This window comes from Carassius carassius, chromosome 30, assembly GCF_963082965.1.
Source record: "Carassius carassius chromosome 30, fCarCar2.1, whole genome shotgun sequence".
Classification (NCBI taxonomy): Eukaryota; Metazoa; Chordata; class Actinopteri; order Cypriniformes; family Cyprinidae; genus Carassius; species Carassius carassius.
In genome coordinates this window covers 15,328,100-15,340,824 of record NC_081784.1, presented here as the reverse complement: position 1 = coordinate 15,340,824, position 12,725 = coordinate 15,328,100, and positions in this window count along the sequence as shown.

Here is a 12,725-nt window from a genome sequence, read left to right as displayed (position 1 = left end):
TAGTTCTGAGATTTTTACCCCCCCTCAGATCTATCCTTTTATGGTCTCAGACATGGTATTTTCAAAAGGTGCTTTGAAGAGACACTATTATTATTCATCACACTCAGAGATGTGCCTCTAGCTTAGTTCCACTTCATCAGACAGACATTTGTCCCGGAATTCAACTTAATATGCTGCATTCATAATCTACTAGATAAAAGTCTCAAACTCTCTTCCAAGTATGGCCTCTGTGCAATTACTTTTGTTTCCTGTGTGATTTTCATTTAAAGGGATCATGCTAATGACAACCTCATAGATGCTTTTAAGAGTGCCAGCACACCCGAAATTGGCTCATCATCATCTGCCTGTCAACAAAGGAAGAGAGCCAGAATAAGTGCCCTTTGCCACTCCGAATCACAGCCGCTATTCTGGCAAAGTACACTCAGAAAGATTGCAAAGAAAGTGTTATATCAGTTGTGATATTTCTGTAGACACATGAAAAAGTATGGATTGTTTTTCAAAAAAACAAAAAACACAATTCTTGTGATGTGCAAATCACTCTTCCCTGCCAGTTCACCTGAAAGGAAATAGGATAGAAAGTGGAATATTGGCTGAACAGACAGAGGCCCTATTTCACAGGCTTCATATCCCATGAAACTCTGATTAAGGCAGCGGTGCTGTGGGAAACAAGCATGTGTTATGAGTTTGAAACCGCGTGGAGGTCAGTGGTTCAAGGTGAAATGGAAGAAGACAGCCTCCATGTTGTTCTCCCCAAAATAGAAGCGCAAACATGGTCCTCGTGGAGAATATTTGTATGAAGCAGCTGGCGAAGAATCACTTGTCAGGTTCCAGGTTTAAGGCATCAATCATTTTTGGCAGGCGCTTGATTGCTCTTTTAGATCACCGGCTATGCCTGTGCCTCATCGGTTTAGGTAAAAACAGCTTTTAAAAGTATAGCTTGACAGTGGACTGTATTTCACACTTCAAAGTGATCACAGAATTTTGCAGTAAATCTTCACACATCCATAAACAGCCTAATGAAGTGTGCAGATTTTGAAGTTAAGAGTTCTCATTAAGAAGAACAGGTGGTTGTTATATACTAATCACTTAAAGGTGCAATTTGTAAGATATTTGCAGTAAAATATCCAAAAACCACTAGGCTATATATTTTGTCCAGCTGATTACTAACAATATCTCTAATGTTTTCAACTACTTGTAAAACATGAGAAAATTACCATTTTAACAATGACACGGGGCAGTGCAGTCGTCTGTCAATGACGGTATTTACCCTTTGTTACCGCCTTTACTGATGTAGAAACCACATGACAACAGCGTCGTGGACAAATGCGGAAGTAGCTTCGCGACAAACTTCAACTAGAAAGAGATGCCAATCTCGCTTGTGTTTTACTCGACAGGTGAGTTGTTTTGATTCGTATCTTTACAGAAAACGTATGCTATTATAACGATCAACAAGATAAGTATTATGGGGCATACACGCCAAACGTGGAGCATTGTACTTTGTATGTAATCGGCTCGCGCAAACCGTTGAACTTGCGTTAAATCCATGATTTATCTTTCCGTCTGATTGATGGCCGTCAGCGGTTGGGTAGAAGACAACAAATCCCATCATACCATGCTCCTCCTTAGCGTCATCAAACCACGCGATTGTTATTGTTTTGGTAGTGCGTCCTCTAGTGGCAGGTCCTACAACCTGTACCTTTAAACTAAATGACAGTATGCTTTTAAACCAGATGTATATGGAAGCTTGTTTCTGCCCGAGTTAAAAATTAAAATGGTAATTGTGAGATACACTGTGAGACAAAGTCATGCTGTTAAGATATAGTCACAATGTGATATAAAAAGTCATTGTGAGTTATAAAATCACAGTTTAAATATTCAAAAAGTCATATTGCAAAACATAAATGGCTGAACATATGAGACACATTATTAATATAACCTCACCTATACCATGTTTGGTATCTACAAATTTGTATTTTGATGATCTAAATTATGCATATTAAAGTGCATATTATTTGTTGACACCTATTAAACATATTATTGTTATAAGAATCTTTGTTTTGTTTTGCATCAACACCCAATCCAGTTACATATGCAAATGCTCCTGTATGTACAGTATGCATGAGTGAGTATGTGTGTATATGTTTGTTAGACTGTGTTAGTGTTTAGTTAAAACATTTGTGCACAAATGACATGAGTTTCTGATTTTGTCACTGCTTGTGAATAGTTTCCCTTCAACAATCCAACATGTTACATGCTCTAATGCACTAGAACTGTGAGAAAGCTATTTTCTGTTGCCACGAAAATATCTCTTCTTAGAGTTGATATGAAATTACACTAAATGTTTGCTGGACTAACAGACTAGTTAATGGTAATATTGATTCTGCTACAGTTACTACTGGCAGCTGATATAAATAATTGTATAGGCGTCGTATTCCTATAGGTAGATGTGGATCAAGCTTGACACAAGCTTGACTGGTGTGAACTGACAGAACTAAAGATATGATTGATATATATAAAATTTGATTAACAACCTTATAGCTCACATTAAGTCTAGGTTAGGAAAGTTATAATTGAAATGGAAAAAGTGAATGTAATTTAAATTATTCAAACACTTACCATTGCTCTCTATTCTATGCTTTTCTACATACATACTTTTTTTCAAATTGTATTTTGATCCTGAATAGTAGTACCCTTATTTATTACATGACTGAGATTTATCCAATACTTTAATCTGGTGGAATCAGTATGCTGTGAATAGGAAGTACTGCCACATGGGTGACTGTTGTATTATAAAAGCATGGTCAAACTAGAAAGGCCGAGGTAGGCTGCATAATAACCAGGTGGAGGGTAATTGAGTTCTAGGGCCTGTGTGTTAAAAAGCCCAGTGATGGTGGTACAGGGCGAGCAGAGGGAGGCTATCAATAATTAAGCCACAGTGGGGCGGGATGAAAGGCAGTAGCTCAGCCAACTGTCACTTAGCACCTCCACAGCACTATTTTTACAGACTCCCTTGGGGGCTGAGGTTACACCCCACCATGGCCTTGACTCCACTACTACTCAACACTCAGCCTGGGGAAGTGGAGGTGGCAGGCAAGGCTGCTTTGCTGGAGCCCACACAGCTCTAACTGCACTGCCTGAAGGTCTCAGGGAATGACCTGAGTTCTGTGCAGACCAGCATGTCAATATGCTGCCATTCTCAGCTCATGGCCTCAATGCCAAGTAGAACCACTTCTAAAAATATATATATTTTATATAATTATATCTCTATACTTTTAAAACTATGTATTTTAATGATGTGTTTATATACAAATATTGTATTAAAATCAGCATCATGAAACAGATTGTAAAGGCTAAATGATGATTTATCAAAAAGAGGAAAGAGGAAAGAGAGAACACACGGATTGAAAGAGGAAAGAGAGAACACACGGATGGAAAGAGAATTTTTGATCATTTAATTTTTTCATGAGGAATTATTCAAGTAAAACCAAATGCATTCCAAAGATGTTGTTGACAATTTACTTTGACTGTCTCAAAATCATTGTCTGAAATGAAGTGCATATCAATAATCAGGAACTATTAAAAACATCTAATCGTACAAAACTAGCCACCATAGTGTGTTGAAAAACTTTTTGACTCTGTCAGTATAGATGTTGCTTTGTCTTTCGGTTCCAGCTCAGTCACCAAATCATTAGCTACTGGAATATCAATGTGCTCCGCAAACATGCTGGCTCCTCTATCTGTCAACATGCCATCATCTGTCTAAGTAAAAACCACAAAAAGGGTTTAAGGAGATGATTAGTAAATGTTTACTTTATCCAGCCTGGTTGTTGTCCAATTTCACGTGTCACTGTTTCCAGGTCAAACGCTCCTTCAGATCCCAAAAGAAAATAACAAATGGTGCTAATATGCACTCATAGTGTGCTGTACTACTACTACTTAAAAAATCATGATCTTAACCTTCATACTGAAGTCTCAGTAGGACAGACTTTGTCTTTGATTTATTTTTTATCAGTTGTTAAAATATTGGTGTCTTGGATGCCATGAGCCCAGAGACTGTAGTGTACAGCTGTTCAGATTCTCACTTGAAACAGAGTAGAGGGTTGAACTCCGAAATAGTATTTAATACCTCGTGACTTAGCAAGCAGATTACATACTAGCTTGTTTCAAGCTGTGGTTTCCCTAAAATTTAATGTTTGAAGTATGACTGTGTGTCATTTATGAAAGCTTACAGAACAGAGCTTTACTCATAAAAAAAGTATGTATACTTTTTCACTTTTTCACATCTTCATATGGAACTGCTGTTATTTATTGAGACAATACCCTGCTGTCTCTAATGATAAAATTTTATTTCTCTGTGTAACTTTCTGTACAACATCACAATGGATTAAACCATAACTCTGGCTTAGGAAACTTTTAAATATTAACATGGTTATCAATGTCATATTTCTTTGTCAAAAACATTTTTGCATTTTAGATTACAAAGCAAGAGCATGATGTCAGTAAAGCTTGATCGCAGCATTGATCAAGACATGATTCATTTTTTAAACTGGCTATTGAAGATCTGCCAATCAACTGTAAGGCCAAGGTATTTTGGGGCAGTCAAGACAGGTGTTGCAACTACCGTAATCAATTATCATGTATTCTTTTGTTTTGTTTCCTATATGTCCAACAGCTCACAAGGTGAACTTTGGTGAAAATGAAAATGTTAAAGGGTTACTCCACCCCAAAATAAATGTTTTGGCATTAATCACTTATACCCCCGTAAAAGCTTTGTTCATCTTCAGAACACAATTTAAGATATTTTGGATGTAAACCAGGAGGCTTGTGACTGTCCCATACACTGCCAAGTAAAATACAATATCCAATTTTCTCATGTCCAATTTTGGTGAACCTGTGCGAATTGTAGCCTCCGTTTCCTGTTCTTAGCTGACAGGAGCGGCACCTGGTGTGTTCTTCTGCTGCTGTAGTCCATCTGCTTCAGGGTTTGACATGTTGTACGTTCAGAGATGGTATTCTGCATACCTTGGTTGTAACGAGTGTTTATTTGAGTTACTGTTGCCTTTTTATCATCTCTAACCAGTCTGCCCATTCTCATTCTCACTGGATATTTTCTCTTTTTTCGAACCATTCTCTATAAACCCTATGGTTGTGCGTGAAAATCCCAGTAGTTCAGCAGTAAACTAAATGCTGCCATATGATTTGCTGATAAGCAATTTGTGTTACCAAGCAACTGAATAGGTGTACCTAATAAAGTGACCAGTGAGTTTGTGTGTGTATATTATATATATATATATATATATATATATATATATATATATATATATATATATATATATATATATATAAAACAATAACTCATTTGGCTGAAACAAATCAGAGTATTTTTTTTAAGTTGGTCTAAAGTATCTTTTTTTTCAGTGTATATAGAAGGATGGATGGACAGACAGGTATTGTAGGTAGGTTCTAGAGTATTACAACATTATCTCATTCTCACACACATATCTCATTCTTATCTCTATCATGACACCCTGACATACTCCAGACTGTGATCCACTCTAATGTCTACCTCTTAACACTCTAAACAGGATTGCATTAGTCATCTATTGATCAGTCTGTGCCTCTGGCTTACCCTAGTGTATAAAATGATCCCGATGACCCACTGAATGTGCTCTGATATTAGGAGGATTAGCCATTTCCCTTATGGTGGCAGTTAGCCATCACAAATGAGATTGACACAGACTGGCCAGGTGTTAATGAAGTGTCTTGTTTTACCCTTCTTTCTTCCTTGTAATCTGATAATTATTTGAGAAACTCTCACCTTATTCTCAAGATGGTCATTAACAAAGTATCTAGGGTGTGTGCTGAAATACTGTCCCTCTCAGAGCCTTGATGAAGTCTCTGACAACTTCTGAATTTGCACTTCCTCTGCTTGAAGTCTCTACAGTATATAATGTTATACCTGCATCAAATGTTGGGTCATATTCCAAATATCTCACACTGTCAGGAGGGAGGATTGAGAGCTTGCACATTTTAATATATTGCCCTTGGACTGTACTGAGCTGTGTAATTTATTCAGATGAACACTGCTAGAGTGGCTAAATGCAACTTTCACAGCTCATCTCAGTGAGAAGTGCGTCTGGGTTGTTTACAGGAAGCAGGTTTTCAGGCTCCTGTCATGTTTACTCAAGCTCTATTAAAGTGAGGGCTTGAGAGATGAAAGGAGCAATTCCATGTGGTTTACCTGAAACAATTTCCATGTTTTACTAACCAGAAGCATGCCGTGACTAAATGAAGACCACTACAATAATGCGCCATGGTAACCAAGGTCTTGACCAAGATGAAACTGTTTTCATAGTTTCTAAAATAAAGCTGTGGCAACTGTCACCAAATATTGCAATATTTTACTGTGCTCTTTGACATTTGTATAGAAAATGCTGGTAGTAAGTCACAAGATATCCCTTAAAAAAACAACAACAACACAAAAAACAAAACAAAACATAAATATAGTTACTGTAGTTTAACCATGGTAACCACACATGGTTTTGCTACACTAATGTAATTTAACCATTGTATTTTTTGTAAAATTGGTTATACAAATGGTAATCAATATGCCAAAAAAAAACATGGTTACTTACACTTCCTGATATCATACCTGTATAATGGAGACGCCTATTTGACATCTGCATTTACATCTGTAAGACCTAGTTTTTTCGGAGTATTTGCTCATTTGCAATATGTATAGGACATTTCCTGTCAGACATAAAATAGATACAGTCTTAGAAAATGTTTTTATTATGTCTGACATTATTATAAGATGTTTGTACACAGTAGATGCTTTTCAGATGAAGCAATCTTTAATAAACATCTTGCAGATCTATGCATGCTATATGGGAGTTAATTTTCGTAAGGGATAAGGGTTAGTGTGATTTTTGTTATGTGTTTCTTCGTCATGGTAAATACCGTAGTTGCTGCAGGGTTGCCAACTCTCACAAATTTGGCATGAGACACGCTGCAGGCTCTATCTGACGCTCTCACGCTGCCCATGTAAATCTCACGCCAAATTGGCAACCCTACTTACGATATAAACAGTGTCATTTTTTTTTATTTGGTAAGTATTAATACGAAATTTCAACAATAAATACAGTTTTGGTGCACTAAATGTGGTGAAAACTGTAAAATGTAGCGCTTCGGTTAAAGCCAGAGCCATTGAAAAACAGAGTTGCGACAAGCTTTGGTCACGTGGTACATGGAGCTCTCCAAACAAACCAGCGTTAACAAACCGTTTGAATGGGTTTAAAGGGATGGTTCACTTTCAAATTAAATTTTTTATATGCTTTAGCTTACCTCAAGGGCATCCAAGATGTAGGTTTCTTTGTTTCCGCAGTATTTCCCATTTTAATATTTTAGGTCAAACCGTTCTTGTCTGTGACTTATATAATGGAGGTCTATGGTCACCACCTCAAAGAGCATGCACAGAGAAGTCCAAATTAAACAATTCCCCATCGTAAGTACACATTAATGACCTAAGACACGAAACGAGCGGTTTGTGTAAGAAAACAAACGGTATTTATATCGTTTTTACCTCTTGTACACAACCACGTCCAACTGATCTGAGGGCGCATGTGCCCTGTGCACATCTTGGATCTCCTTGAGGTAAGCTAAAACATATAAAAATTTAATTTGAAAGTGAACTATCCCTTTAAGTAGAATATACAATAGCTTCACTATACATGTATTGCAGCAAATTCTGGCATTTAAAAAACATTACAGCATATTATGCATTGGTTATTATGTCGATGACATTTACAGTATCATTTTATTCTGGAGAGTGATGGAGAGGCAACATTTATATGGTTTTCTTGTATTTAACCCTCATGTATTGCTTACTTATAATGTGACCACCATATAGCGCTCTTTTTCAGTTAAATAAATGTTTTATATTTTAATTCAGTAATATTAATTTAATATTTTCTGGAGATTTTTTTGGTACTAAATACTATTTGTACAATAATTATGGTATATTAATAACTTAAAAAAATTATAGTATTTATTTTTATAGTATTTAAGGTTAGACTAGAGAAGGAGTCTTAAATTCTAATGCAAATAGGAAAATTAGAGTCATTTTGTGGTCAGAAATATTATTATTATATATTTTTTTCATTTGTAATGCCATGGTTAACCCTCCGTATATTGCTAATTCATGAATTCCTTTTTTGGAAATAATTATTGTAGATGCAAGCAGTGCAGAAATTGGAAAAGTTAGAAGGAACATATTTTAAAGTTGTTAACATATTGGGAGGAGGTAGGAAACCCAGACCTTATGCATTTTAGAAATAACCAGTGATTGAAACAATGGTTAAAACGGAGCTTAAAAATTAATTAAAACAATGAGGACCTTGGTAATATTCAAACTATCTGTGTTAAGAAAATGCAAAAGTCTGATGCAGTGTAAAATAACACTTTTTTGTTCTGAAGTCTAGTCCATCAGGAAATATTACATTTTGGTGTGATTTTCAAATGGATCAAGTGTAGTCACATTTTATTATTGAAGTCATTATATTATTTTTATAGACATCTTTATACAATAGAGATGTTTCAAAGCAGCTTCACAGAGTCAAACAGGAAAATAACAGAATCAACGGTGCAAACTTTAAAAATGAAGTTAACCAAATATTCTGCTAAGCAGTAGTAGAAAGACAATAGTGTTATTATTAAGCTCCTGTCAATTCAATGCTTGTTCAATTCAGTTTAACTGTGTAAAGTCCATTCATTATGACACAGAGATAATCAGCTCTACTGAAGACAGTAGTGTCATTATTCAGCTTGAGTCAGTTCAGTGTTGATTAATTTCTGTTCAATAACAGTGTTGATGTTGCAAAATTCATTAATGAACTATTTTTAGTATTTTACTAAATATAACTCAATATAACTTTTTTTATACAATACTAAATATACCATAATTCAGTGATCTGTTAACTGATTTAAAAATTCTTCAACAATCAAAGATTGTGTGTATGATAACAAATGTAGGTGACTGAGTTGAACAGATGAGTTCATTACAAGCAGTAGCATGAGGAAAACTAAAAGATTATTATGATCTATGTTTCACGTCAGGAAGTGAATCATCTAGCAATTCACGTCTGTTAGAATGAGCTCGACAGATTTCTTTAGTGAATAAAAAAATGAAAGAAAATGTTTTAGAGCCAAAGGTCACGCATTTACCCAATCTCATTGGGTTAATGATTAATTAGCGCTTCATATTTCTCCAAGTGGGCCGTACATATTGAGCATTGCTTATGCATTTAAGAAGACAACTGGGAGATCAAACACTTAAGCCTTGGATTCTTTATTTAGATGTGGTTTGCAACTAATGAGTAGGGGAATACTATCTGTTGTTTGTCCCTGAGAATGTTAGCAAGCTCATTTCCTTTCCTGCCACACTGCAAAACTAATGCTAAACACTTCCAATGACTTGCACTATGATGTATGGGGATGCACATACTGTGTGAGGCATTTTAGAACCATTTGTTTCTTAAAATCAATGCCACATATTTCTGCTAACATTTTGTATGTTGTACATTTGTGGGAATTACATGTATTAGATTCCCCCAACACAAGTGAAAGAGAAAAAATGGTTGGCTGTACCACTGAAGGAGTACACTAACTCCACTGGTTTAAGGTGCTGTGATTGTTACAATGTTGCTGCATTCATAATTTTCCTTTCATATTTTTTTCAACCTCTTCTTGCGGTAAATTTCACTTTGATTTTCCATGACAGGTGATTAGGTCCCTTTGAAAACAGATTGTTTTATACAAAGCAAGCCCTCAGCTGTTTGAGTACTATTTTTCTTTTTGTCAGTAGTGGTCCTCGAAAGACAAGACACGTCCAGCACTGTTTACAAGTAGCCCGAGGAGCAATAAAATGAGTTAATCTTAATTGATCATGGAGAGCTCCCTCAGTAGAATAGGCAAACTGTAATAACTGCTGATATTAGGATGCCCTGTGGGTCAAAAAAGCTATTTCAATTACTAATGTAAGGTCTTTTATAGGTCTTTTTGCCCAGAGGCTCTTATTAAACTTTCTTTTACAAGGGAGCTTACAGTGGAAATTATTGTTGATGACAAAGGGTTTGGGGTTGTCAGGGTACTGCAGACTCACTATTTAACCCCGCTGGCTGCTGGGACTCTTATGGCCAGGGGCTGTGGCAGCCATTATCTGCTCTGGCCTTCACCATCATAAGCCTAATTTAGATGTCTGTCCTAACATTGCCTTAACACATTTTGCCTTAATGCTGACCTTTATGAATCATAATCTTTTAATGAACATGAACAGCTGTGTGCCCACCACTCACACATTCTACTGCTCGATATAGGCTTACTGTATATTCTAAAGTAATTATATGCAAACCAGCTGGGCCTCTGACTACCACAGCCTTTGACCTGAAAGTCCTGAAAACAAGGTTTTGTTAAAGTAGAATTGAAATTTATAGATGTGTTGCTCATTTGTTCCGGTGTTATTCGATTATTCATAGATGATGCCAGAACAGTGTTCTAAATTGTGACCAAAAATATATTTAACTCGTTTGTAACTGAATTGTTGGATTGTCATGATATCTAACATTTTATAATGAATAAAAATACGATTTTATGAATGTGTTTGACAGCATTATCTATAAGATTACTTTATGTCTCCTGACCTATGTCTGTCATTTTCATTGGCAACAAAATTTTGTACAACAGAATGTACTACAGACTAAGACAGTCGGTACTGTTTATAGCATCATCTCAATAGCTCTCTCTACCCGTCAGGGCAGAATGGATTGCTTTGTGTGAAGCAGAGAGCTTGTTAAAATAAATAAATACATACATTTCCAGTGAAGAAGCGGGAGGTTGATGTGACACAAGTGCCTGAGATGTCATGTGAACCCTTAGTCCTCAAATTGAGCAAAACTTAATATCCCATTACCCCATTTCCTCCCCTTTCCTGATTTCTCTCTCAATAGTGCTGGTTAATAATTCACACTGTGGGCTATTGCATTTCCACAATCGGAGACTCTGCTAAAATACCAAAGCTATTGTCCCTGTACATTCGCTCAAAGTTTTTGATACACACACACACAAAAGCCTTCATTAAAGTGCAGCTCAGGATTTTGAAAATGTTGCATGCTACTAAACATTATTAGTGTTTAATAGTTGTAAGGGAGATTTATCTGAGGTGTAAAGTCAATGTACTTTAGCTTGTAATGCCAAGCCAGCAGAGGGAGCCATCACCCGAGTACTGACTGAGCGCTCCCTCTGCTGCTTCTACATTCACTTCCTGTTTGGGACTACTTAAGCTGGGACCATGTGCTTTCTCATCGCGAAGTATTGCCAGTTTACCCTGCCTTACCAAGCGTTTTCCCTGATATTCTGATTGTCTGCATGTGTATGATTCTGCCTCGTTCTCTGACCATTGATTCCACGGATTTCCCTTTCTGGATTGTTTGCTTGTGTGGACTGATCTCAAGGTTTGACTTCTCTGCCTGGTTTCTCACTAACGTCTCTTGGATTATCCCTTGGATTGTCGAAAGATCGGACTGCTTTACTGTTATCGACCCTCTGCCTGTTTCCACGTGTTTGTTGTTTGATATTTGAAATAAACTTCTGCATATGGATTCTAATGCTGCATCAGCGTCCTCATTACAGAATACTTTGCCTACCGTGAATCCAGCGGAGGTTTCCAACTTACAAGCCGCATTCGCTTACCAAAGCGAGATTCTGAAGAATTATCAGGAACAACTTGCAAAGCTACAATCAGTCAACGAACACCTGACGCACTACGTACGATCTCTTCCCCCTCCCACACCTTCAACGGTAAGCTTTGCTCTTCCTAATAAGTTTGATGGCTCTACTGAACAATGCAAGGGATTCATTCGACAAGTAAAGCTATATTTTGAGTTCCAACAAGATCGATTTGAATCTGAGAAGAGATGTGCATTTCTCATGACTTTGCTCACGGGAAAAGCCCTCGATTGGGCTTCAGCGGTGTGGGATAGCGATACACAACTCAGGAGATCCACTGAGTATTTTTTACTTCAACTTCAAGAAGTTTTTTTAATATCCCGCAGGGGGCAGGGATATTTCAACACAACTTATTAATGCAAAACAAGGTAACCGCACCGCAGCTGATTATGCTATTGAGTTTTGCACACTGGCAGCTCAGAGTGGATGGAATGATGTCTCTCTTAAAGCTACCTTTTACAACAGCCTCAATGTTGATCTGCAAACTGAACTCGCCTGTCGTAGAGAGGATTTATCATTTTCAGAACTTGTTAATCTCACCATCAAGATCGATAATCTCATGAGACAGACTCCCAAGCAACGTACTAACAGAACAGTTTATAATCATTCCCCTATCAGCCATCTCACAGTTGAAAAATCATCTGTTGAACCCATGCAACTTAACGTTTCTCGGAAGACTTAACTTAACGTTTCTTTTTGACGGAAGAGGAACGAGCAAGACGTCGACAAAATCATCTGTGCTTCTACTGCGGTGAACCAGGCCATCGCAGTATCGGTTGCCCACTCAAAGCCAAGTCTTCAACAGGGGTAAATATTCACAATTTCTCTGTCCTTAAAAATAAGTCGCTTACACTACCCATCACCATAAGAACTGATACTCTGTCTCTTGATCTCACAGTGCTGATTGACTCTGGAGCAGCTCTGAATATCATCAACAAGGACAT